The sequence below is a fragment of the Acinonyx jubatus genome, chromosome X (genome assembly GCF_027475565.1).
Source record: "Acinonyx jubatus isolate Ajub_Pintada_27869175 chromosome X, VMU_Ajub_asm_v1.0, whole genome shotgun sequence".
Classification (NCBI taxonomy): Eukaryota; Metazoa; Chordata; class Mammalia; order Carnivora; family Felidae; genus Acinonyx; species Acinonyx jubatus.
In genome coordinates, this window is record NC_069389.1 from 106,236,934 (window position 1) to 106,263,193 (window position 26,260).

Genomic DNA, 26,260 nt, shown 5'->3' on the forward strand with positions numbered 1-26,260 from the left:
CAAATGCCAGAGCTGGACAGGACAGCCCCTTATGAGGCTACCGAAGACTTGTCATTATCCTGCCTTTACTGTGGTATGATTGAAGGCTTGATTATCTGCTCTCAAAACCCAGAACAGGAATTGCTAAGACAATTTAACTTGCTCTCAGAGGTAACTCTATGTGTATATTTGAGATGTAATTGTTGACAATCATGTAAAATGGTCATGACAGAACTTGCTGGACCCCCAGTGGTAAATGTGGTAGGGGAGAGGATGTGACATGTAAAATGTGCTTCAGATAAGAAAAAAAAATCCTTTGAAAAGATGCTGGTGTTTGTTTTTTTTTTTTAGGTTAATTTATATATTTTGAGAGAGGCAGAGGCAGCGTGAGTTGGTGAGGGGCAGAGAGAGAGGGAGAGAGAGAATCCCAAGCAAGCTCCACACCGTCAGCACAGAGCTCGATGTGGGGCTTGAACTCACAATCCATGAGATCATGACCTGGGCCAAAACCAAGAGTTGGAGGCTTAACTGACTGATCCACCCAGGCACCTGTTTTGTTTTGTTTTTGTTCTCTGTATGTTCTATTAGTTCTTAGTCCCTTTAAAGGGATATTGGAACAAATCAGAAGGAAGTTTCAGCATATACAAATGAGTGAGACAGAAAGCATGGTTCAGTCATACATTAAATACTGTGCAGCTTTAAGGTTTGCAGTTTAACCCAGTGTCAACCGGCAACAATTTTCAGGAACTCAGCTGAGAGAGTCGATAAGAAGTTAATTTATTAGCATCATGATGTGAACACATACTGAAATAACAGGGATTTGGTCAAGTAAAAGTAAGCTCTGAGTATCAGGCAAACCAACTAATTGTCAACTTCATCCAAAAAGCAGAAATAAGTTCTTGAGAACATTTAATTTTTTGAACAATATCTTTACAGGGTTTGGATTTTCTGTTTGTTTTTCTGCATTCAAGATGAGACTCAATATTACCTAAGTTTTTAGATATCAGTGGGAAATTAAGTTTCTAGACAATTCATGCAGGCTTATCCGATCATTCAAGGGCAAACGTATTTCTCTAAGTCATTCTTTACAGAAACCTTTCTAAAATGTATTATACGTAGTGGCACCTGGGTGGCTCAGTTGGTTAACATAGGACTCTTGATTTCGGCTCAGGTCATGATCTCGTGCTTGTGGGATCGAGCCCCAATTTGGGCTCCGTGTTGAGTGTGGAGCCTTCTTGATCTCTCCCTCTCCCTCTCTCTCTCTCTCCCCATCTGCCCCTCCCTCTTTTCCTCCCTCCCCCCTCCTTTCTCTCTGTTTCTGTCTCTCTCCCCCAAAAATAAACTTAAAAAATAAAATGAAGTGTATTATATGTAGTCTTGCCTTCTTACAAAATACTGAACATAATTTGACCTCTAGTTGAAGACGTAGGGTCATAAATGTGGAAAACATAACAGCCAATCACGAATGCTGAATACGAGTTAGTTTCTCACTGAACATGGGCCTAAGGGGCAAAGTGCAGGGCTTTCGTGCAGCAAGTCTGTGACTGCTGTTGCTGGTTTGGGGGCCCTTTTGCAATATGTTCCATGTGGGGTCATGTTCTAGAAGGTTAAGGCTGTCAGGCAATGACCTCTAGGAAAATATTTACAATATTTAAAAAAAAATTAGCCAGATGGGGTAAATGTAAATGAAAACCCCAGTGTGATACTGCTTCACATGCACTAGCATGGCCATAATAAAAATGAGAAAAATTGGAGAAATCGGAACAATCACACATTGCTGGTATATGCCCCACACAACTGAAAGCAGGGCCTCAAAGAGATATTTACGCACTCACGTTCCTAGCAGCACGATTCGCCATAGGCAACAGGTGCAAACAACCTGTGTGTCCACTGACAGATGAACTGGATACACAAAATGTGATATACCCACAAAAGGGAATATTATTCCGCCACGGGACATACCTTGAAAACATTATGCTAAGTGGAAGAAGCCAGTCGCGAAGGCCACATATTATATGGTTCCATTTATATGAAATGTCCACAAGGCAAATCCACAGAGTTGGAAAGCAAATGAGTGGTTGTGAGGACTATGGGGAAAGGAGAAAGTGGGAGTAACTGCTTAATGGGTACAGGGTCTCCTTGGGGGGTGATAAAAATATTCTGGAATTAGATAGCGGTAACAGTTGCACAATTTTGAAATATGCTAAAACCCATTCACAAAATTGTACACTTTCAATGGGTGAATTGGATAGTATGTGAATTACATATCAATAAAGCTATCATATTAAAAAGAAATCAAACGATTATAACCAAAAAAAATGTCTCATGAGTGATAGACGTGGCTACCCCCAATTCTCCTTAGACTCTCCTTTCTTAGATTCTTTCTTAGATTCTCCTTAGACACAAATTCTAAGTAGTGTCACTAAGTGGAATTTCAAGAGCATATTAGTTTCCATACTGTAGTTGACTTAGTATATTATGGAAAGTACTCTAAAAGAGACTATTATCTAAGTTTGTAAGTTTATGTTTAAAAATAGATTCAAATTTAATCCTACAACTAAATTATATAGGCTGCCTGAACACATTTGAAAGAAAAATAACCAAAAAGGAATACACACAGACACACACACACACACACACACACACACACAATTTGCTTAGAACGTAAACAGTGAGGGTCTGGAGAAGATTTTTCTCCAGAGGTCCATCGCATATAGAAACAGATAACAAATAATGAATTTGAATTTTGAACTTTTAGAAAAGAAAAATGCAAACAGAAATTGGACTCTGGCCATGCGTTTTAGGTAACATGGGGCAAAGGGAGAAGGAATTTTCTTCTTTTTGAAATTGGCCTGTCACCTCTGAGGGCACCCTGGCCAACTCTTCCAAACAGTCCTAGCCAGCGCATGTCCTCCTTCACACCTGGAACTGGATTTGGAGCTGGCACAGAAGTGAGGTGCAACAGCTAAAGGGAGCTGGTGTGCCGAGAGAGAGACACTTCTCTCATGTAGCTCTGCTCCTCTGTCCGTATACAAAAGATGGGGGGGGCATTTCCCCTTGTATTTTAAAGACGATAAACTGTGGGGAACAATACAGCTTTATGTTTACTAACTTACTGTTGAGTAACAGGAATATAATTTTGCTTTTTAAAAAAAAATGTTTATTTATTTTTGAGAGACAGAGCACGAGCAGGGGAGAGGTAGAAGACAGAGAGGGAGACACAGAATCCAAAGCAGGCTCCAGGCTCCAGGCTCTGAGCTGTCAGCACAGAGCCCAACATGGGGCTCAAACTTGACAACCATTAGGTCATGACCTGAGCCAAAGTTGGGACGCCCAACTGACTGAACCACCCAGGCGCTCCACAAGTTTGCTTTTTATGATTTACGGTCCTCTAATGTAGAACACGAAGAGCTACCATTTCTTGGTATTTGCTAGTTCACAAGTGCTTTTATTTCCTTGATCTTGGGAGTTCTAAAAAATAGTACAAAGCAGGAGGGATCACCCAAAAATACCAATGAGAAAATGAAGCCCAAAGAAGTTAAACAACTTGAGGCAAGATCTGACTTCAAATCTCATGCTTAGATCCTGGCAGAGAAACGTAGTAGAGATCATTTCTTATTTCTTATCTCTCTTGGGAATCTTTCATTTTAATTTTTTTAGAGGGGGGGCATGAATGGGGGAGAGAGCAGAGGGAGTGGGAATGAGAGATAGAGAGAGAGAATCCCAAGCAGGCTCCACGCTGTCAGCACAGAGCCTGATGCAGGGCTGGATCTCACAACTGTGAGATCATGACCTGAGCTGAAATCAAGAGTCAGACACTTAACTGGCTGAGCCACCTAGGTGCCCCTCTCTTGGGAATCTTAAACAAGAAAAACAGTCATATTTGTGTAGTGCTTATGATTCCTTCTCAAAATTATGTTCATGTCTGTTGTATCAACATCTTGTTAATTTCCGTGAGCTGTGCTGCACCAGTATTTATCCAGCATCTACTATGAGCAAGTCACTGTTCTAGATGTTGAACAAGATAAGGTCCAAGCCGTCATGGAGTTTCCTAGGCTCATTTAAATGTAGAAGAAAGCTAAGGCACCAAGAAGTGAAATGGTTGTGAGAGTTTATGAAGAGCTGGAGGCAGACAGTAGGTCTTCCAACGTCAGCATAGGCTTCTAATTCTCCATCAATGGTACACCCAGCACTATGACTTAAGAACACTCTTAAGCACACACTCAAATACTACTACTGCATCAAAATGCATCCCCAAAAGGAAGACCTCAAAATTACTCACACCAAGTCTTACGGCTCTCTGGATTCCTCTTGGAGATGGTATTATGGTCCCATTTTACAGATGGGAGAAACAGAGGTAGAGGAAGAGGAATTAATTTAACTTGTACAACTTCCCATAGCTCGTAGGTGATCAAGCCATGGTTCAAACCCAGGCAGTCTGAGTCCGGAGTCCTCTCTTAACCATGTCACAATACTGTGCCTGTCTTATGGCAGATATCCCATTTATCAACATTCTTCCTCATTATAGGCCCTTAACTTCTCTCCCTTACTAAACTGTCAATTCCTTGAGGATAGACATCATGTCTTACTGAGTTCTTCTCATGGGAAGTTACAGCCTTGCAGCCGTCCCCAGGATTCCTATTTTGAAAGGTCAAAGAGTAAACGGGAATTCGACATTAACCCTTCTGTTTACCATGCCAGCAAGCAAGGTTTGTCCATTGAACACCCTCTCGTCTAGCTGAGCTTTGGACACCTCTGTCGGTTTCAAATCAATGGGACCTGTAAAGTCGAACATTTTCTCGCAATTCTAGCTTTCAAATCGGGCTACTAATACCTGGCATTCTTGTTATCTAGAGCATTCAGTTTCTATCAGGCATGGTCTATTCCTGCTCATTTGATTGCGGTAAGATCTTTTCCTGGATTTAGAGTAAAAATATGGGATACCCAAATGATTTCTATTATCTTCAAAGAGTAAGTTAATCTTTGGCATGTTTTTGCCCAATAATTGGTGTGATGAAACTGAACTGGGAGGTGATTTCACTTGGATCCACAGGGAAGAAACATTCCCTATGTATTCCCCTTTGGAAATAAAAGAGTTCATTTTGACTATTAATTAATGCTCATCTATAAGAATTCTAGAGAAGACATAAGGAAAGTATAAATGTTTTTACTTTACAATTATAGATACACTAGGTTCATCATGTAAGTGCTTCATTTGAAAAAGTAGATTATAGCTTTTTAAAGGATCCATACCTTCTCTCATGAAGTTCGCCTTGAAGGCAAAACAAAAGAAATAGATACTTTGTATCTGACGGATCTGATGGAAATAGTAATTCGTTCCAAAGCTGTTTGCAAGGCCACTTCTCTTACACTTTCCTTGTCTCCGCCTCTCTTCTCCTTTGCTGCCCAAGCCAGCACAGAACATGGAAACGTTGCCAAAGCCTGGTTTCGAAGATCACAAAGATACCATTTGGCACCTATAGCAATATCTGAGGAGGCATTTCTTCCAATGCATTTTATCAACCTCCTGAGTAAACAATGAAAGCCATGTTTTCTTTCCTTCCATTTTAAGCTTTCCTTACATCTACACTACCTTGGAATTTCTCGTGACCATTTATTTTGGCTCTACGCATATATGCCACACCGGCCACACACTGCTTGAGTTGGCAAGCTGACAAGGTTGAAAAGCTTTCAAGCTTTCGATTTTGCTTCAAGTTCTATTTCCCTCATGTGCTTTGGTGAGTGGTCCACCAATACACGTTCTTTAAGGCATATGAGGAGTGTTCAACAGTGCAGATGACCTCATAGGCATCCTATGGAAAACAGTTTACTGTCTGAAAGAAAAGGCTGTGAAAATAAGGATATTTTGCCTCTGTGCAGAAGTTTCTCATTAAGTGTTTTTTAATTAAAAAAATTTTTTTATTTTTTTAATGTGTACTTATTTTTGAGAGACAGAGACAAAGCACGAATGGGGGAGGGGCAGAGAGAGAGGGAGACACAAAATCGGAAGCAGGCTTCAGACTCCGAGTTGTCAGCGCAGTGCCGGACAGAGCCTGACATGGGGTTCGAACTCGGGAACAGGGAGATCCTGACCTAGGCCGAAGTTAGATGCTTAACCAACTGAGCCATCCAGGCGGCCCAAGTTTGTTTTGTTTTGTTTTGTTTTGTTTTAAAGCTTCATTGCATTTCCCCCCACAATACTCCTAGGGCAATACATTTAATATACCTTTTACAAAAAACAGGTAAGCCAAGTTATCCCATTTCATAAAGCAATTAAGAGACCCTCCCCACCTCAGTTCATACATATGGTTTTGTCTGAGGAGTTCACCTATGTTTTTAAAAAAATCTAATGTTTATTTTTGAGAGAGAGAGAGAGAAAGAGTGTGTGAGCAGGGGAGGGGCACAGAGAGAGGGAGACACAGAATCTGAAGCAGGCTCCACAGGCTCTGAGCTGTCGGCACAGAGTCTGATGCAGGGCTCAAACTCATGAACTGTGAGATCATGACCTGAGCCAAAGTTGGATGCTTAACCAACTGAGCCACCCAGGTGCCCCCTCCCCTTTTTTTTTGAAAAGGTATGCCTCTTTTCAATAATACATGAAATTATGAGAACTCACTAATAAATGCCATTTAAATAGTTTAAACAAATCCAATTTATTATAAATACACTAAAACCTGGATGCTAAACACAGTTATTGTTAAACAACACTGCTTAATTGCTTGCTTGCATTCATGGGACAGGAGGCCCAGTGGCATTAAAAGTTCTTCACTCATGCACTGGATTTGAACTTGAAGTCAATGGGAATGTAACATATTTGGCAATTCAAATCCTATAACGCTCAAGCGTTTGGGATGAATGAGATAAAAAATGAGTCCTAAGACTGATGGCATTTAATTATATGCAGGATGATTTTGCCAAAGATTCATTCAACAGATATTTATTGGGCACGTAATATGACCAGGCATGGATCTAGGTATTGGCTGGCCATGGATGGGGAGGGGGAGGGGGCAGAAATAAACAAAAAAAACCCATATCCATTATTCATTTTATCCATTTAAGAAATATTTAGGGGCGCCTGTGTGGCTCAGTCAGTTGAGCGTCCAACTGCGGCTCAGGTCATGATCTCACAGTGCATGAATTTGAGCCCTGCATCAGGCTCTGTGGTGACATCTCAGAGCCTGGAGCCTGCTTTGGATTCTGTGTCTCCTTAACTCTCTGCCCCTGCCCTGCTCTCTCTCAAAAATAAAGATTAAAAAAATTTAGTAAAAAATATTTATTATCACCCTCTAAAATTCAAGCAAATGAGGCCTTCAAAAACGTTCATGTGTGAAAATATCAATCAACCAATAAACATTTATTGTACACCAACTGTATGCACAGACTTGTGTCACTGCTTCTGGGGAATCAATCAGGAGAGGTGAAGGACATCGCTTCTGAACCGAAGAAGCCTCTATTGAGTTGGGGAGGCAAGAACAACATAATGTGAAAGAAAAGCAAACAATGTAGATCATTGAGAGGAAACTTCAGGAACACTAACAACAAACGCAGTGAGAACTCTGAGGGGAGAATGTCACTCAGGCCTGGCATAGTCATCCGTTTTCAAAGAGGAGAAAGTGGAGTTGGCCCTTATAAAATGAGAAGGACGTAGGTGGGATGTGAGGGGCAGAGAGCACTCCTGGAAAGAGAAACCATGTGAATGAGGGCAAGGAAAGAGAACACTAGTTGCACTGTAAGATGGCGGGCAGACAGGGGCTGGCTAGAATGGCTAGTTCACACTGCGGAAGGGAAATAACGTGTGGGTAGTTTCCAAAGGACGCAGAGAGCCACTTGAGGAGTATATGTTTGTTACGGAGATAGGAAGCCTCCCTCAAAGATTTTAAGCAGAGTAGACATTTAGTGGCCATAGATGTAGTAGTGACAATGATGTGCCCTTGGAAAATTGTTTTATTTAAGGAGCCCACCACACAGAGCAAAGTATGCCTCCGACATACTCCGGAAGAACTAAAGCTCATAGTGATCCTCCCCACTTCACAGGCGGTGTTAGGCCAGGCCAATTAAGTCAGACCTGCATGAAAAGTAGGTAGAGAAACAAATTGAAAAGTGCAGCTTCCTGTTTGCATTTTGCTAACTACCCATTTGTCGTTGACCCTGGTTGTTAAGGACATGTAACTGTACTCCTATTTTCTGACCTGACTCAAATACTTTTCAATCTTAATCTCTATAATGGAAATTCCTTTAATGAATGTGGTGGAGATTTCAAGGAGGATTTTTTTTCCCAGTTACATTTTGTTACAGAACTAGCTGGTGCCAGGAGTTAAATTTACATAGTAACTTTTTGGCTAAACTGGCATCCTATAAATTCCTGCTACAGGACTTTAACTAGCAGCCCAGGGGTTTGAAAGTGTTTGTGCTCCTCCCGAAGTACATAGTGAATTGAATTCAATTGAATTTTCTAGGCCAATTAATCAGTGATAAGATTTGGTTGAAAATTCCATTTTACCAAGACACACACACACACACACACACACACACACACACACACACAGTGCAAAACAACAATCAAAAGCTATCACTAAATGTTTATTTATCCTTTAATACTTATAAACAGTCAAGTAACTGTCTAGGGAAACTTGTGAGTCACATAAGGATGACCATTTATCAGAGAAATAAATGGAAGTAGCATCTAAGCAATTTAATGGTGTAAAGGAATTCATCACTGTATCTAGTAGGCATCTAGTGAGGGCTTCCTTACCTGAATTCATCACTGGTATTATAGCCAATAAATTAAGGTCCTCAATCTCAATACAAAATCTCTGCTCCCTATTAGAAGTGCTTATAAAACTAGTAAAAGAATAGAGGACAAAGCTTTGTGGCTGAAAATGTTGGGAGAGGAACAAATGTATCCTGATTTCAAGGATTCAGTAGTTGAACACATCAATGTCAAAACCTCTGGTAGACTTGAAGAGAGTTTTCTGGGAAAGTAGATTTTCCAGGCACACGTACACACGAGTTGTACCCTTTGTGTCTGAAATTACTTCTGCTAGAGGCATTATTTGTCATTCATATGATAACACCTGACTGAAATATATCTCTATAAACCAATTGGCTAGAGTTGATTGGGAAGCGGGCTGCTCTCGAAAAACAGTTAGTAGTGAAGAGTTGGGAACACAGCCAGGACAGAATCTTACATTCAGCTTCTCCCAATCTCCACACAGGCCTAAGAGTATCCTTCCTTGAATGCCTCTGAAATAAGAAGCCCAGGGGTGCCTGGCTGGCTCAGTCAGTGGAGCGTGTGACTCTTGATAGCCAGATGGTGAGTTCGAGCCCCACGACTGGTGCAGAGTTTACTTAAAAATAAAATCTTTAAAAAATTTTTTTAAAAAATAAAATAAGAATTCTTGTTTTCTCTTGATATTTCAGAGAGATTTCTGCTGGATTAGAAATAAGGGGGCTTTCTTTATGGAAAAGTTTAGAGGAAATGTAAGCCAGGATAGCTTTTTAACATCTTTTAATTGCATTTTGGCCAGTCAATGCCTTTGTTAACACCAAAGAAGACATGTAACTGTCTCTCAAGGTCAACCTCAACAAGTAGAGGGGATTTAGAGAGAAAATTGGTTTAATTATACCATGAAAATGGAAAGCAACACCTTAACCGTGAAATGGAATATTCATCTTCAAAAAGAATAATTCTGTGAAATCTATCAATTCCAATTTCGGTTTGCCTCAAAAAATGGGGGAAATAACTTCTGTGCCTCCTTCTGTAAGGTGTGTGATTTAAATCCAGATTTTCAGGTTTTTAAAAGGAGGGTGCAGAAAATCAAGTTCACATCAAATATGAAAATACTCCAAATAACTCTAAATGAGCTCGCAACATTGGCTCAAAGCCAGTGAGGAACAAAGTAACCTATTGATTACTTCGACCTTGAATGGAGGCCCAGAAAGGTTCATCTACTTGGCTAAAATGCCTGAAATTGTTAGTGCACACATGAAGAGCTTGTGATCCAATTTCATCATATCTTCTATCTTGGCAACCTGAGATCAGAAGTTGAACTCAACCATCCTGTCTCATTTAGTTTCTTTCACTGGAAAGAACTCATACCCATACTGCACTTTAATGTGGCTGTGGAGGCATTTCATACTACTGAAAACCAGAAGGGTCCTCTCTGTAGCTTTGAGTCTTTGCGGAAAAGCAGTCCCTTGCCTCTGAGATTTTATAATCTGAGATTTATTGACCCCTGGGGGTCTGTGTCTTCCGTTAATTGCAATGCAACTTCTTTGACATCTTCTTTCTCTTTCAGAGAATACCACCTTCTTTGCACACCTGATTTTGACCCAGCTGCCTCTCTATTGGAGGCTGCCCAAACTTTGGACTGTGTGTTTCTACCATCAGGTCTACCTGATCCTCTCTAATTTTGAAAGTATTTTAGAATCAGACTCAGTTTACCTGCTTCTAACCATCTGATGCTCCTGGCCACAATCTGCTGCCAGCCAAAACATACCAGCTCACATACCTCTCCTTTAACCAAATGTTTGGTTTGGGCTTCGCTTTCTACGTTTCTACCCATGAGGGCCCATTTCTCCCGCTGTCCTCTGGCCAGGATGAACATATGTATGAAACATTCCATAAAGATACTCTCTGCATCAATTTCCAATCAATTGGGATACTGGGGAATTTTATTGAGTAAAAATTCCAAGCGTGAGTGTAGGGTTCACCCCCAAACCACTAAAAACACAATGAGGAGTATAAATTTGCTTTGCTGAGCCCATTTTATGATGTATTCTAAAGCAGTATCTTGGTTATTAAAACAATTGATATTCCTTGATATTAATAATCGTTGACATTTATGGAGCTCTTATTCTGTGCCAGACACTATGTTAAGTGTCTTATATTCATTATCTCATTCAACCATTCCAATTACCTACTGTGAAGTAGGTAATATTAAGGAGCAACATTACAGTCTAATTTCAAAACAAAATCTGTCACGAATCTCAAGTCTACACTTGTCACCAAATAGTGCTATTGAGTTTTTTCAATATTTAAAATCCTCAAATGTCATAATATATCTTCTCATGCATGTCTGGCAAATAAGGTAGAAAGTGCTTGATACGCAGGGTTTAAAATCACCCATTCAAGAAAACATGTGGTCCAGAAATCTGGCATCCAGCTGGCAGAAGGGAGGCATAAAAGCCTTTGGGCATACTAAATCCCTCCCCCCAATAATAAAAATTCTGTACAAAAAAGTGATCCAAATCAAAGTGAAAATTTGGAAGCAAGTTTTAGAAATTGTGAAAAACTGCGAAGCTATAATACTACAACAAATGCTAATATGTAAGCTTGCTGTATCAAAATCTGAGCATGCCAATAATAAAGAGAAGGAAAAATAAAACAGATTTCTTTACACGAGGGCTTCAGGATCAGAGCTGAGTAAGAACCTGAAAAGAAAGCAGGGATTTAAAAGTAAAACTCCAGGAAAATGCTGAAGTCAAACCAGCAAGGAAGCCTGTACACTGAGGTAAGCACCAACATACAGATTAAGAATCATTTAAAAAGTGGGGCACCTGGGTGGCTCAGTCAGTTTAGCGTCTGACTTCAGTTCAGGTCATGATCTCGCGGTTTGTGAGTTCAAGCCCTGTGTTGGTCTCTGTGCTGGAGCCTGCTTCTGATTCTGTATCTCCGTCTCTCTCTACCCCTCCCCTGCTCTCTCTCTCTCTCTCTCTCTCTCTCTCTCTCTTAAAAATAAACATTAAAAAAATTTAAAAAATCATTAAAAAAGAATCGACTCCGTTTAAATGACCAAGGAAAAAGGAAGAGAAGGAGCAATGGCCTGAATATTGAGTTAAAGAGAGCACTTACATTTATACTAAGGTGAACAGAATGTCCATCAAAGCTGATGAAATTCTATACTGTAGTTACCATGTTGTGCTCGTCAATTTGAAATCATTTAAGTATGCCTTATAGAGATGAGGCTGAAATTAAAGTTAACATTATAACATCTGTATCATCGAGTACTGATGGACTGATTATGATTAAATCTGTCATAAAATTTAATATATCGGTGGAGACCAAAATGCCTTGATTCTATTTAAAATAATAGTGTCATAAAGTTTCTCAGAATAATAGAAACTTTTCACGTCACACTAACATAAAACGGAGCTTAAATTCTCAGGGTCCAAATATGGATGGCATTATCAATCACATGTAATACCAAATCCTGTTCCACCAAACACATTCAAGCCTCAAGCAACAAAGGAGCTTCCACATCAGTAATCACTGAAACAACACAACTTGGTTTATCAAGTTTGCCAAAGTCAAATAAAACTCTCTTATGGAACAATATAGATCTTGACAATTCTAGAATTGCAAGTAATCCTGAAAGATCAGGCTAGTGTATTACGTTCAGGCAAGTAAATGAAAGACTCTAACCCCCTCACGGTAAATGGCTCATATCCAGTTACAGAATGCATGGTGATAATAGTTCTCTGTAATTTCTCTTTCATAAATACATTCCCTGAATAAACATTTATTCAGGACTAACTTGGGGCCACATAACTAGAGGTCAACGGCCCCTCATGTTACATTTTACTTTCAAAATTTCAAAAAAAATTCTAAGAGATAATCTGAGTGAATAGACATAATTTTAGGAAACCAGATGTTATATACCCTTTGTTTTTGAAAAACTTATCTTTATACCCACAAGGGTTTCTGATGAATAAGCCAAACCATAATATCATTAGGAAATCAGCCATTCCTTGACCATCACCCTTGGGTATCTTCCCATTATCTCTTAGGCTGCAATTCTCTCTCCCCTAAAAGATCCACGTGACTTTTCTACATTCCAGTTCTGCCTCTTTCTCAAGGAGGGCTTCCTAAGCCTTCATTGCTGGAATATTCTCCCCCTGATGTCTCCTCTTCCTCACTCTCACTCTTGCACACACTACAATATGGCTTCCAACCACACTATTCTATTAAACCCCCCGAAATTCAATTATTTCATTCAAGAACAACACTAATTTGAATCAAACATTGCTAGAACTGTAGGTATATTTACTATTACCCACCCCCCAGCACAGTACCTGACCTGACTAGGTTCGTAATAAATACTAGCTGAGTTGAATATTATATAAATAACAAAGGTGGCAGTATGCATAGTATAGTAGTTACTCATTAAAAATCTTGACTTGTCAGCCGTGTAGAGGTAAGAGTCTGTATATTTAAAAAACAGTTTTTCTCTGTTTGCTCTACAAATATGTATTAAGTACTGTGTACAAGGTATTGGGCATGGTCCCTATTCTCATGGACTTTAATGGTCTGGCAAATATTTCTATGCTACACACTTAAATTTGTTTTTTAAATATACATATTTTAGGGTTTTATAGAATTATGGAATGTGCCTCCTTAGGAAGGGAGAATTCCCACTCATTCTCCCAAGGCCAGCTTCTCACCTCCACCAAGCAACGGGGATTATCACGCTCTCAAAGCACTGGTCAAACAGAACTCTCCACCCTGAGCCCATTGTATCATAGCCGTGTGGCTATTTTTGTGAACCGCTTCGGGGCAGGACCTACACTGGCATCGTACTGGTATTAGATGTGGTAGATGGATTGTCGGGAGTTTGAAGACAATGAAAAAATACAAATGAGCAAATTACGGTATTTATTTGACGTTTCAGTCTTGACTTTCGCCAAAGTAAACATTTAAATAAATCCAGTGTGGGCGAGTGCAAAGGACCTAGATGGAAAACAGTAAAGGGATGCCCTAGGGACAGAAAACAGAGCTGATGTAACAGCATCCTTAGAGGCTAGAGTAAAACTTGCCCACATATTAGCAACATCAATTAATTAAACGGGAAAAAGTTTTATATAATCCAAATAAAGGTACAGTGCTTCAAGGTAGCAAAAACAAACAGAATAAATGACTTCCATTCAGGTCTTTCAGCTGCACTTTCCCCAGATCTTGAAAAAGGAAATTTAACTTCATAATAAGTAAAGTGCCATGAAAAATGGGAAACTTTAAACAACAGGGTATTTACTTATGGGAACAGAAAAAGGGAAACAATTAAATGTCCCTGCCTTTTTTATAAACCCATCAACAATACCCCACTATAGCACTGTGGTTGAGTACAGGATTTTGGAGCTACTAGTTGGAAGACCTGGGGCACATTACCTAATCCATGTGTACTTCTGTTTCCTCATCCAGAAAATGGTGCCAATAAGAGCATCTATCTAATAAGGTTGTTTTCTAGCTTGAAATGTGTTAATATTTATAAAGCACTTACTATGGTGCTTGGCACAAAACAAGTAAGCAGTAATTAAGTGCTTCTGAAATAAATCACCTCATCTTGTTCAATATGGAAATAAGAATCTAACAAACTTCATCCCGTTACTTAAAAATAATTATAAAAAATTTGTAAATGTTTTGTTACGAAGGAAGCCATCAAGTGCCTTACATAAATACTTTTTAAAATAAGGAACTCTGGAAACGAACAAGAAAAAGTAAAGGCAAGAGGTCGACCTGTTTTCTCTTTCTCTGGAAGGATCTGTAGGCAGAAACTAGAGAGTCAGAGAGAGGCACATTTTAGCTAAACACAGCAAAGGGCTGGCTCACAGCTTGAGCTGTCTAAGAGTATGCCGGACTCCTTCACTAGGTGGTACACTCCTCTTTGCTGGGTTTCTATCACATGGCATGGGAAACTGGGCCAGAAGTAGGAAAATCACCATATCAGGCGAAGATGCCATGAGCTGGTAACTTTATTACAGTATCAGGGAGGAAGTGCATTGCCAACTTGTGTGCTACGTGCATAGCACTACATTTGGTCTTTGGATGACAAGAAACGCCTACAAGACAGATTCTCTTCTCTTGAGGAGCTTATACTCTAGTGGGAAACATAATCTTGCACCCCCAGATCACTAGAGGTAGCATACAATCCAGTTCTGAATCTCCTTTATAACCACAAACTCCTAGAAATCTAGAATGACAAGCTGTGCCCTCTTAGAATACTTACTCTTATCTGAAGGTAATGCTTCTTGTCAATCACAGTGACTGGGTCTCTGCAAGTGAAAGAAAGAAATAACCCGCCGCAGAGTTCCAGTTTTCCTTTAATGTGCCTTCGAAAGTGTTATGTCTACCAATGTCTCCCAAATGCGGAGTACCACATTGATAGCAGCAGGTCCAGGAAATGCACGAAACAAAGACAAAGACATTTTCATTATGTATAAAGATGTGTCCTTTTTATTGCTAGTTGAGTTGTTCAATCATGAACCCAAGCAAGACCCGAAGCAAAGACGCATTCCCCACATTTCTGCTTTAATATGAGCCTGAGTCACAGACTCACAATGTGAGCAGTGATGACCTACAGGCCAATTCCCTCATTTTTCAGGCAAGACAATAGGACTATAAAGAATAAATGACTTGGCCACAGTTACAAAGAGAGTCAATGACACTGCCAGCACAAGAGCTCAGTTCTAATAACCAGAGTTGAATACTTAGTTCTATACCTTGGAGAAGTTTTAATCTCAGTCTCTCAATATCTCCCTCCCTCCGTTAGTGTCTGATTCCTTTTTTCTCCCTCTTTCTGTACTCCTTCCTCACATTTAAACTCTTAATTTTCATGGCATGAGAATATACACGATCGTAAGAACCGAAGCCACTATGTCTCTACTCAAAACCATCCTTTTTATCTGAATGGGAAGTTGAAATAAATGCTTTCAAATGTTCAGAAGAAACAGAGTAATGGACTGTTTTTACAAAGCAGACTATTAAACTGCCCGCAACCTGCTAGGGAAGTTAATAGATAATCTTTACTATTTGATGCAAATTAGCTTTTAAAACAATCCAAGCATCAAAGTCCAAAAGAAAGCAGGAGTTCGAATGAGTTATAAAAGCTGGCTGGTGGAAGAGAGACCACCACAGGATTTTTCAGAGACCAAAGGAAGATACAGCTACATATCTAGCATGTATATTACACTGCTGGAAACCAGTGTGTGTGGGGTATGTGTGTGCATGTGTGTGCACCTGGGGTGTGTCTGTGCATGTATACGTTTGTGTATACATACGTGAGTGTCTGTGTCATTGAGGGAAGGGACAGAATCTTAAGACAGCTAGCTAAAAAGGAGCTAAACCTAGTGAGACACTGGACTGAACACATGACATAATTCTTTCCTATATAAAAAGTGCCAAGAACTTTGGGGCGCCTGGGTGGCTCAGTCAGTTAAGCGTCCGACTTCCGCTCAGGTCATGATCTCACAGTTTGTGAGTTCGAGCCCCGTGTTGGCTCTGTGCTAACAGCTAGGAGCCTGGAGCCTGCTTCAGATTCTGTGTCTCACCCACTCTCTGCCCCTCCCATGTTCATGCTCTGTCTCTCCCTGTCTCAAAAATAAATAAAATGTTAAAAAAATAAAAAGTGCCAAGAACTAATAGTTCACCTGAAATCTAAAGAAGTAAGACTTCAGTCATCTAGGGCAATTAGAACTAGCAGCAAAGCAATTAACTAGAGCAGTAGAAGGGAAATCTATAAGCAGAAAACCTACAGGAAGATGTATTTAGGCATATGGCCCAGAGATTTTTAGTACACAAAGTATTTTGATTAAAAGGAAAAGTTTTCCTTAAGGAAAAACCAGAGAAAACACATGAGGTTATCAACAACGAAGATGGTGAGAGAAAGGTATTAATTATGCACTTTCATCTCTTTAAATACTGTTTTAAATTGTGTATCAATCTACCAATAATTGATAAGTGAATATTTATATTGACCATTTTAATAATAATTTTCATTGAAAAAAGCCTGATTCAGTTGAATGCTATAAACCTGTTAGCCACAGATGGGAAGCTCAGCTGGTGACAATTTACAATCGGGCACCACCTGGTGGCAGCTTGTAGAATTACAAGCATAGTGACTGCCCTTCCTAAGGCTACCTCTGTAAGCGTAATTTAAGAAATACGTATCCAAGAGCACACTGTACACGCTGTACATGCTGTATTAGCCAATTTGAGAGTAAATTATATTAAAAAACAAAAACAAAACATATTTATCTATCTAAATAGATAAATAGACATAAAAGAAGAAATACGTATCCCATAAAATGTCACCAAAAAACCAAAACCATGACTTTACGATGACTGCTTTACTCACCTTGGTGGTATTTCCACTATATACAGATTATTACAGCTGTATCAATTGCATATGAATTCTTATCCATAGATAATGTTTAGAAAATGAGTAGACTTCTCATTCATAATCCAACAAAGATAATCTGTATAGATAGTAAATTCAACAAAGGCTCAGCCATCACCGTACTTAAAAGCAGTTGGGGGCACCTGGCTGGCTCTGTTGGTAGAGCATGCGACTCTTGATCTCAGGGTCATGGGTTTGAGCCCCAAGTTGGGTATACAGATTACTTAAAAATAAAATCTTTAGGTGAAGAAATGGGCAGAAGACATGAATAGACACTTTTCCAAAGAAGACCTCCAGATGGCTAATAGATACATGAAAAGATGCTCAACATCACTCATCATCAGAGAAATACAAATCAAAATCACAAAGAGATACCACCTGTCAGAAGGACTAAAATAAACAACTCGGGAAACAACAGATGTTGGTGAGGATGCAGAGAAAGGGGAACCCTCTTGCACTGTTGGTGGAAATGCAAACTGGTACAGCTGCTCTGGAAAACAGGATGGAGGTTCCTCAAAAAATTAAAAATAGAACTACCCTATGACCCACCAATTGCACTACTAGGTATTTATCCAAAAGATACAAAAATGCTGATTTGAAAGGGCACATGCACCCCAAGTTTATAGCAGTACTATCAACAATTTCCAGATTATGGAAAGAGCCCAAATGTCCATCAACTAATGAATGAATAAAGAAGATGTGGTACACACACACACACACACACACACACACACACACACACACTGGAATATTACTTGGCAATTAAAAATAATGAAATCTTGCCATTTGCAACATGGATGAACTAGAGTGTATTATGCTAAGTGAAGTAAGTCAGTCAGAGAAAGACAAATATATGATTTCACTCATATGTGGAATTTAAGAAACACAACAGATGAACATAGGGGAAGGGAAGGAAAAATAAGATAAAAACAGAGAGGGAGGCAAACTGTAAGAGAATTTTAAATACAGAGAACAAACAGGGTTGCTGGAGGTGGGGGGGGGGTCTGGTCTAAATGGGTGATGGGCATTAAAGGAGGGCAATTGTTCGGATGAGCACAACACTGTGTGTTACGTGTAAGTGAGGAATCACTCGTTTCTACTCCTGAAACCAATACTACATTGCATGTTAACTAATTTGAACTTAAATAAATTTTAAAAATAAAATAAAATCTTTATATAAAATAAGATAAAAGTGGTTGGCTGAATTTTTTTAAGTGATAAGGGAAAAGAAATGAGGCATGAAATTAGGAACATACAAAGTGGATGCATGAGAAGAAATAGCTTTTCTTCATCAGTTTTATGAAAAGATAAAACACATTGTTGCCTGAAATCAGGAGATCATAAATTAGATTCAATTAATGAAAACACTGGGAGAAAAAAATGTTTTTTAAATCGTGGTTACTAGGAGCCACTTTTGGTACAAATCTTTTCAGTACAAGTCCTTTTTTGTCTTAATAAACAACATAAAATAAACCTAATTAAATCTTTATCTCATTACTAGAGTTGTTATAATGCCTTAAGCATCCCTGGACATCAATTCTTATTAAGTTTAATAGAAGCTGTTGGGGTTTGGCTTCAATATGAATCGACCTTAGGCTATAATACAGGTATTTTTTCTTATACTTAATCTCTGGTAAATTCATATTTTATTTCTCCTAATGACCAAATGCAGCAAAATTCTTATTGATTATGGGTTTCAGACAGTTGAGTTCCACTTAATTAATATTTCATTGTATTTGAGAAAATCTATCAGCAAGTCCTAGTAAATGGAAAGATATGCTCCAATAGAAATCCAAAATTAAATGTATCTTATACACTGTTGGCGAAAATCAAGAAAACCTACTCCTAGGGGTGCCTGGGTGGCTCAGTCGGTTAAAACGTCAGAATTCAGCTCAGGTCATGATCTCACAGCTTATGAGCTCGAGCCCCGCGACGGGCTCTGTGTCGACAGCGCAGAGCCTGGAGTCTGCTTCAGATTCTGTGTCTCCCTATCTTTCTGCCCCTTCCCCTCTCGCGCTCTCTCTCTCAAAAATAAAATAAAAACCTAAAAATAAATAAAAAGAAAAGAAAACCTGCTCCTTACAATTGCAAATGTTGATCAGATAACATAAAGAACAGAGGGATTCTCCATGTTCACATCTAGTGAAAACTACAAATGAGATTCAAAACCCAAGGAAAACACTAATTCCATACCACATTCCTTTGTTGGGTTATTTACACCAATAGAAAAATCAGGAAAACCATTAGTGATAAGTGGAACAGTACTGTCTAAGCTAAAGATGAAATCACACACACACACACACACACAAAATGTCCTATTGTGTTTCCTATCCAAATGCACTAGTTATGCTAAACAGAGGTAAGAAGAACATGCTTTAAAAACCATCTGATGCAACTGAAATGCCATTTTTCTAAAAGTAGATGGAAGCTGAAATGAAAGAACAGGCTTAACAAGGAAATAGAAAAGGACTAATGCAAAAAAAAAAAAAAAAACAACCAAAATAGTTTTAGTGCTGACTGCATAGTAGGTTTTCAAAAATATATGTTAGCATAAGTATCAGATTCTAATATGGAGCCTATCAAATAGGCCCCCTCAAGTAAATTACTTTAAGTATATATATTTGCACATAGAAAATTCTACTTCGGGCACATTTTGTAAGCTACTATGTATTTATTTTGTCATGATAGTGGTAACTCTTTTAAATAAATTAAAATATTTGTTGCTCACTACACTGAATGATACAGAGCTGAACTTAAGTCTTAAAGCTATGCTTTTGAAGAAATTGATGTAGTTTTCCCCTAAGCACACACAAGCAACATTTCCATCTGTATAATGTTCTTTTCAGGAGAATACTACCTCTAACGCACATCCACATGGCATTTGCAAATCCTTGCAGGATAAAGAAAGTGTCACTGTTAAATTTGAAAAAATTTCCACTGGCGAATTGAACCTCAAAAAACATTTTAAAGTGTTCTTCATCTTTATCGTTCTTTTAGTCTACATTGCTATTTTCTAAATAACACAGAAGTATTTTGAAGCATGTATGATTTTGATAGGAGAATAATTCTCCCTCCAGATACAAATGCATTTTTATGGAAAAAAAAAGGTGCATGTGCAAAAATTTAATGGTGATGCCAGTTCATTTTAGAACTCTTCTTCACCAGGCTCCCTTAGACAATGAGAAAATAATTCTTCAAACATTTTTCATTAAAAAAGAGAACACAGAAGATTAATATTCTATATTCTTTACCCCCCATGAACTCTGAGTTTGGAAGTGCTTTCACGGAAAGTAGCTAGTTGTTTATAATGTTGGCTCTGATCCCAAAATAATTTTCTCAACACCGTAATTTCTATGACAAATAATTTTTATTAGTATGGCTGGCCCATCAAGATACTACAAAAGTCCGAAAATTCATGTTGAGGTCTTATTATATTAACACCTCATTTATTGGAACCATCAGGCAAGGAAGGGGATCAATAAAAATGAGATTTCAAAAAGCAGAAACTCTTACACATTAATATTTGTCTCTCTTAATCAGTCAGGACAGAAATCTTTCTGGAATGCTTTTTCAAACGTTGTTGCCCCCTTAGACATAGAACAGAATAGAATACATAGAATAGTACAAACAAAATCATGCCTTTTTTGGGTAATTCTGGCTCATGATTAGAAACACCAGTCATGCTTTGAGGGATATATTGGGCACGTGGTTAAATTTTTGTTGCTGATTCATCAGGGTGCCCAGGAACTGTGCAGTGGTGCTCTGGTCAATGTTTATGTTCCAACCAATAAGGCAGAACTCAAGTCAGTATTTTATTTTATTAAATTTTTGTTTAATGTTTATTTTATTTGGGGGGGGGGTGCGAAAGAGAGGAAGATACCAGATCCGAAGCAGGCTCCAGGCTTTGAGCTGTCAGCACAGAGCCCCACGTGGGGCTCGAACCACGAAGTCATGACCTGAGCCGAAGTCAGTGCTTAACCGACTGAGCCACCCAGGTGCCTCTCCAGTAAGTATTTTAAGAAGCAGATGCATACTATTGGCCCATCCCATGGTCGTTTTGTGCTAGGTGCTTGCTAACGCACACCACATGTTCAGATCTCCTGACATGTGCACAATGTCAAGGCATGTACAAGAGCCTGGTTGGCCTGAGGTTGATCAGCAAGAGGGAGGTTTAAATTTTCCAGCGGGTCAACAAGGAGAAAGCATAGTCTGGATTCCTAGGGAGAGACAGAGCCCTCCTTAGGTCTAAAATACGACTAAACGGCATGCCAAAGATTAGGAAATATAAGGGAACTGGTTAGTGCTGCTTCTGTTTATTTATCTTAGTAAAAGCTCTGGAGAGTTAGTCACTGAACACATGATGATTTCTGGAGATAATTACAGTAGGTCATAAAGGCCGTTTGTTGGTGAATTTCTAAACCCAACTTAACTGCTTGTGTATTTTATGTAAGGGAATTTCTGAATAAAAATGGAGAATAATCGTACATGTGAAAGTTAATTAATGCACTTACTTATTGCTACTAAGGAAGCTTTCTTGTTGGGCACAGTATTAATATGTTGCCACTTAATGACAAAGATAAACTGTAATGTAAATATAATGATGAGGAAATTGTACCAACTTGGTCCATAAAGTGGACCTACCCTGGGACCCTGGTCTGAGCTGCACTTTGTATAGCATCCAGTCCCACCAGTGTCCTGTTTTCTGTGCCACACTGGCTCGCACACTCCTCCGTGTCATTTTCAGCAAGTTTTCCCCTGTGCTTAACCCTGAAAGTGACTATATCATCACTGCCCTGGAAATAATGAATGTGAAACAATACAGAAAGATGAGAGGCTAAAAATCACCCACACTGAGGCCAAAACAATAATTCCAATGTTAATTCATCGTTGCTCTGAAGGACTTTGTATTTGTCAATTTGTCTTGGCTGCATAGAATTCCTGAGCATTGCCAAAACCAGTTATCAGCATAAGACTGAAAGTCACCATTAAATTTTGGCCCCTAGACAGCATGCTGCCAAAGCTGTTACTGGTGGACTAAAGAAATACCCATGTGAATCACAAGGCTGGCCAGCAGCTCTGTTGTATGCTTTGTTTCTTGTAGCTTTTAAGCTACACATCAAGCATTCTAAAAGCACTTATCCCTCAGCATGGGATAATGTGTGAGCCAGTCATGTAATATGCTGTAAAATTCTGGCCATGTAAAAGGAGCAGAAAGTAAAGTCAAAGTTGGTGTCTCACTTCCAGGTATAGATGAAAGTGAACTTACTTGGCTTTTGGTGTGAAAAGACTCAAAGGACTATAGACTCCATGTAAGAGACACCTTCACATCAATCTCCAGTGTCTTGAATGTCATTTAAAGATGAGTATGTGGGTGCCTGGATGGCTCAATTGTTAAACATCCGGCTCTTGACTTTGGCTCAGGTCATGATCTTGCAGTTCGTGCGATAGAGCCCCACGTCTGGCTCTGTGCTGACAGTGCAGAGCCAGCTTGGGATTCTCTGTCTCCCTCTCTCTCTGCCCCTCCCTTTGCTCATGCTCTCTCTCAAAATAAATAAACTTAAAAAAATTTACAGATGAGTATGTACGATTTGTGAAAAACAGAATAAAGCACGTAATTTCAGTTGAATTGAAATTATAAGAGCAAATGTGCACAGTAGTTACTGTGTGCCTGGCACTAATCTTACCTTTTTCACATACATCAATGCATTTACTGCTTGTAGCAATCCTGTGACGCAGGTCCATTATTGTCCCCATTTTCCAGATATGGAAAGTGAGATAGAGAAAGATTAAGTAACTTGGTCCAGGTTCACACAGTGAGTGAGAAGAGCAGAGATCAAATTCAGGCATGCTCCAGAATACGTGCTGCCCACCTCTACTCTGTACTTCCTCCAGTGGGCACAAAAATGCAGAAACATAACCTAAGATTTATAGGCATATTACTAGGGATTTGGGCAGATAATGAATCCAAGTACTTCTTAAAAAACTGTAAAGATTGGGGTGCCTGGCATGGCACTCAGTCCATAGAGCATGCAACTCTTGATCTCAGGATCATGAGTTCAAGCCCCACATTGGGCATAGAGGTTACTAAATAAATAAATAAATAAATAAATAAATAAATGTAAAAAAGATTATTCACAGTTCTATTAAGATGTGATTTATGGAGGTACCAATCAATATCAACAACAGGCTCTACTTACGTTTTATTTACCAGTGAAACGTGTACTTGCATTGTATGCATAAAGTTGAAGTCAAGTACGTGGGCATCTGAGATTTAACTTCACTGGACCTTCTTATTGGATGGGTTCAAAGTGGAGGGGACAATGCCCTGGAAGGGATATGCATATCAGATGAGTGGACGAATTAGATCCAGCACGGAACGCTACTCAGAGTTTCAGCATTCCCCAATATGTCTGTCCATCTCCCTGTCACATAGTGGAACTCTGGATCAGCTGTGTGCTTTACGGTGAGCGCCTCAAGGACGTGTCGTATTCATCTTGTCACTGGCTCAATACCTCATATATACTAAGTTCTCAACAAATACTTGCTAAACTAATGGAAGTGGTGAGCACCTGCTCTGTAGAAGACATTGTGCTACCTGGTGGTCCACATGCAGGGTGGCACGGAACAGTGCCCAGTACACACTGGGACCAAAAAGGGAGGCAAAGCCAAGAACAGAGTGGGTGAGTGTGGGCCTTCATATAAGAAATCAACTTTCTCCTTAAAGCTGATAGAGTAAGTGGGAGTCCGAAGCTGTCTCAATTCATTGCTTCTCTTTAAAACTAGATCAACAACCCCCTCAATTTAGCTCTTATTTTGACATTCTTTATAGAAAAATGTCTAGGTTCCTTACCTTAATATTAAAACTTATTTGAATACTTGCTCAGGGCTATATCCTCAGCACCTAGAAACACGGCTGACTCATGTAGTGTGCTCAATAAGGGTATGCTGATTGAACAACCAATGCAGAGAGAGAGAGAGACAGAGAGACAGAGAGACAGAGAGACAGAGAGGAGAGGAGAGGAGAGGAGGAGAGGAGAAGAGAGGAGAGGAGAGGAGAGGAGAGGGGAGGGGAGGGGAGGGGAGGGGGGGAGAGGGGAGAGGGGAGAGGGGGGAGGGGAGAGGGGAGAGGGGAGAGGGGAGAGGGGAGAGGGGAGAGGGGAGAGGGGAGAGGGGAGAAGAGAAGAGGAAAGGAAAGGGAAAGGAAAAGAAAGAAAAGGAAATGAACAAAACGGAACTGCAAGTGGGATGGAAAGTTGAAACAGAAAAGTCTTATGAGGTCAAATACCAGAAAAACCAACCGGGGATTTAAAATGTGCTGTGAGAGCTGCACACATTCAGCACAGTTTACGGTAAAATCTCCTAAACAAAAGATTCCTATAAAAGGATCAGGCACCACCAGTATTAAATAATAGTATATCTCACCATAATATAACTTTCAAAAGTCTGGTTGCTGTTACCGACAGTAGTGTGCAGGGCAGACTTATCCCGCACAAGGGTACTGTAAATTGAATGATGCTTTCTCCCCTCCACTTCTAAGAGTTTACAGTTCTCGAATTTGGAAAGTCTGCAGCTTTTGGACATTCCAGATGTTTACTTCAGTCCAGCAGCACTGTCTTTATCCAGTACTCAGTCTTAGGTCACTAATGCATTGTGAAAGAGACAGACAGCAAACCCAAGTTCCCAATGAAACCTTTTTTATATTTCCACAATATAACCACAGAGATTTTAAGCACAGACTGTGGAGTCAGTGGGTTAAGTTCAAGTCTTGACGCTGCTGTTTACTAGCAGAATGTCTTCAGACATGCTACTAATCTCTCTGAGCCTCAGGTTCCCCATCTGTAAAAAGGAGATAAATAATAACACCAACACCATAGGGTTGCAGTGAGGATTAGATGAGAGAGTATGTGCAACGTGCTTATCGCAGTGCTTAACACAGAGTAAGTAACTGTTTCCATTAGAAAGGAGTACAGGGCACCTGGCTGGCTCAGTTGGAAGAGCATGTGACTCTTGATCTCGGGGTTGTGTGTTTGAGCCCCACACTGGCTGTAGAGGTTATTTAAACAAGCTTTTTTAAAAAGCACAAAATTATATTACTTCTTCCTATCACTTCTTTTTTTAAAAAATGTTTATTTATCTCACTTTGAGGGAGGGAGGGAGGGAGGGAGGGAGGGAGAGAGAGGGGGAGAGAATGAGTGGGGGAGGGGCAGAGAGAAAGAGAGACGAGAATCCCAAGCAAGCTCTGCACTGTTAGCACAGACCCCAACTCGGGGCTTGAACTCATGAACTGGGAGGTCATGACCTGAGCCAAAATCAAGAGTCACACATTTAACCGACTGAACTACCCAGGCGCCCCTTCCTATCACTTCTTAATATGACCTTAACATTCCTTTCCTTTCCTGTCCTGTCCTGTCCTGTCCTGTACATTGTTCTATAGTTAGGCCTATTCTGGTACTAAAAACTGGTTATAATCAATATTAAATTTGAATAAAAAGGTATGATCGATTGATTTTAGGCCAGATATTACATGGAAAGGTACAATTGCAAAAGATCCACAGCCACTGCATATCTATAATACAACTGCACTCTACTATAGAACTCAGGTTTAAATATCAGTCAAAACTGTCCCTGTGTGTGTTTGTGTGTATGTGTCAGAGGGAAGGCACTTAGCACTTAGGATGCCCTATTATAAACTAATAAATATGTAGTCTGTAAATATGCTTTCCAAACCAGAAGAAGACATGTCTGACATACTTTATTACCAAAGCAATTTTCCGAAGTTATAGGTATAGTGATCCCCTGGTCAAAGACTGCTTTGGAAGGATGCCAGGGTCGACGTGTGTAGAAAGCCAATTGCAAAAGTCACACACAACCCGGATACCTGGTTTCTGCTCATGCATTTTTGTAGATTTGCTTTTTTTTTTTCACGTGAATTTATGCAGCTTGTGGACTGGAGTCAGATAAATTGGCCTCCTTCCCCCTTTTTGCCAACCGTTCTACACATACAAGGCTGCAGTTTTCAATGCAAATACTGGGAGAATCGAATTCTTGCCCAGAGAAGAGGTTACAGAACCTCTGAATGTCAATATGCGTATTAAGGAGCATGAATGCTG

The 26,260-nt window shown here is 39.6% G+C and overlaps 1 protein-coding gene across 9 annotated transcripts in view; it reads right to left on the reverse strand.

Moving 5' to 3' along the window:
• The window catches only part of MBNL3 (muscleblind like splicing regulator 3), a 111,274-nt gene that overhangs the window by 68,968 nt on the left and 16,046 nt on the right, over window positions 1–26,260 (reverse strand). The window contains exon 2 of one of the 9 annotated variants that reach the window (XM_053201698.1): window positions 23,348–23,475. The exons of the other annotated variants lie outside the window; for them this stretch is intronic. The gene's annotated coding sequence lies outside the window, so the exon portion shown is untranslated. The remainder of the gene's footprint in view (window positions 1–23,347; window positions 23,476–26,260) is intronic. 9 annotated transcript variants of the gene reach the window in all.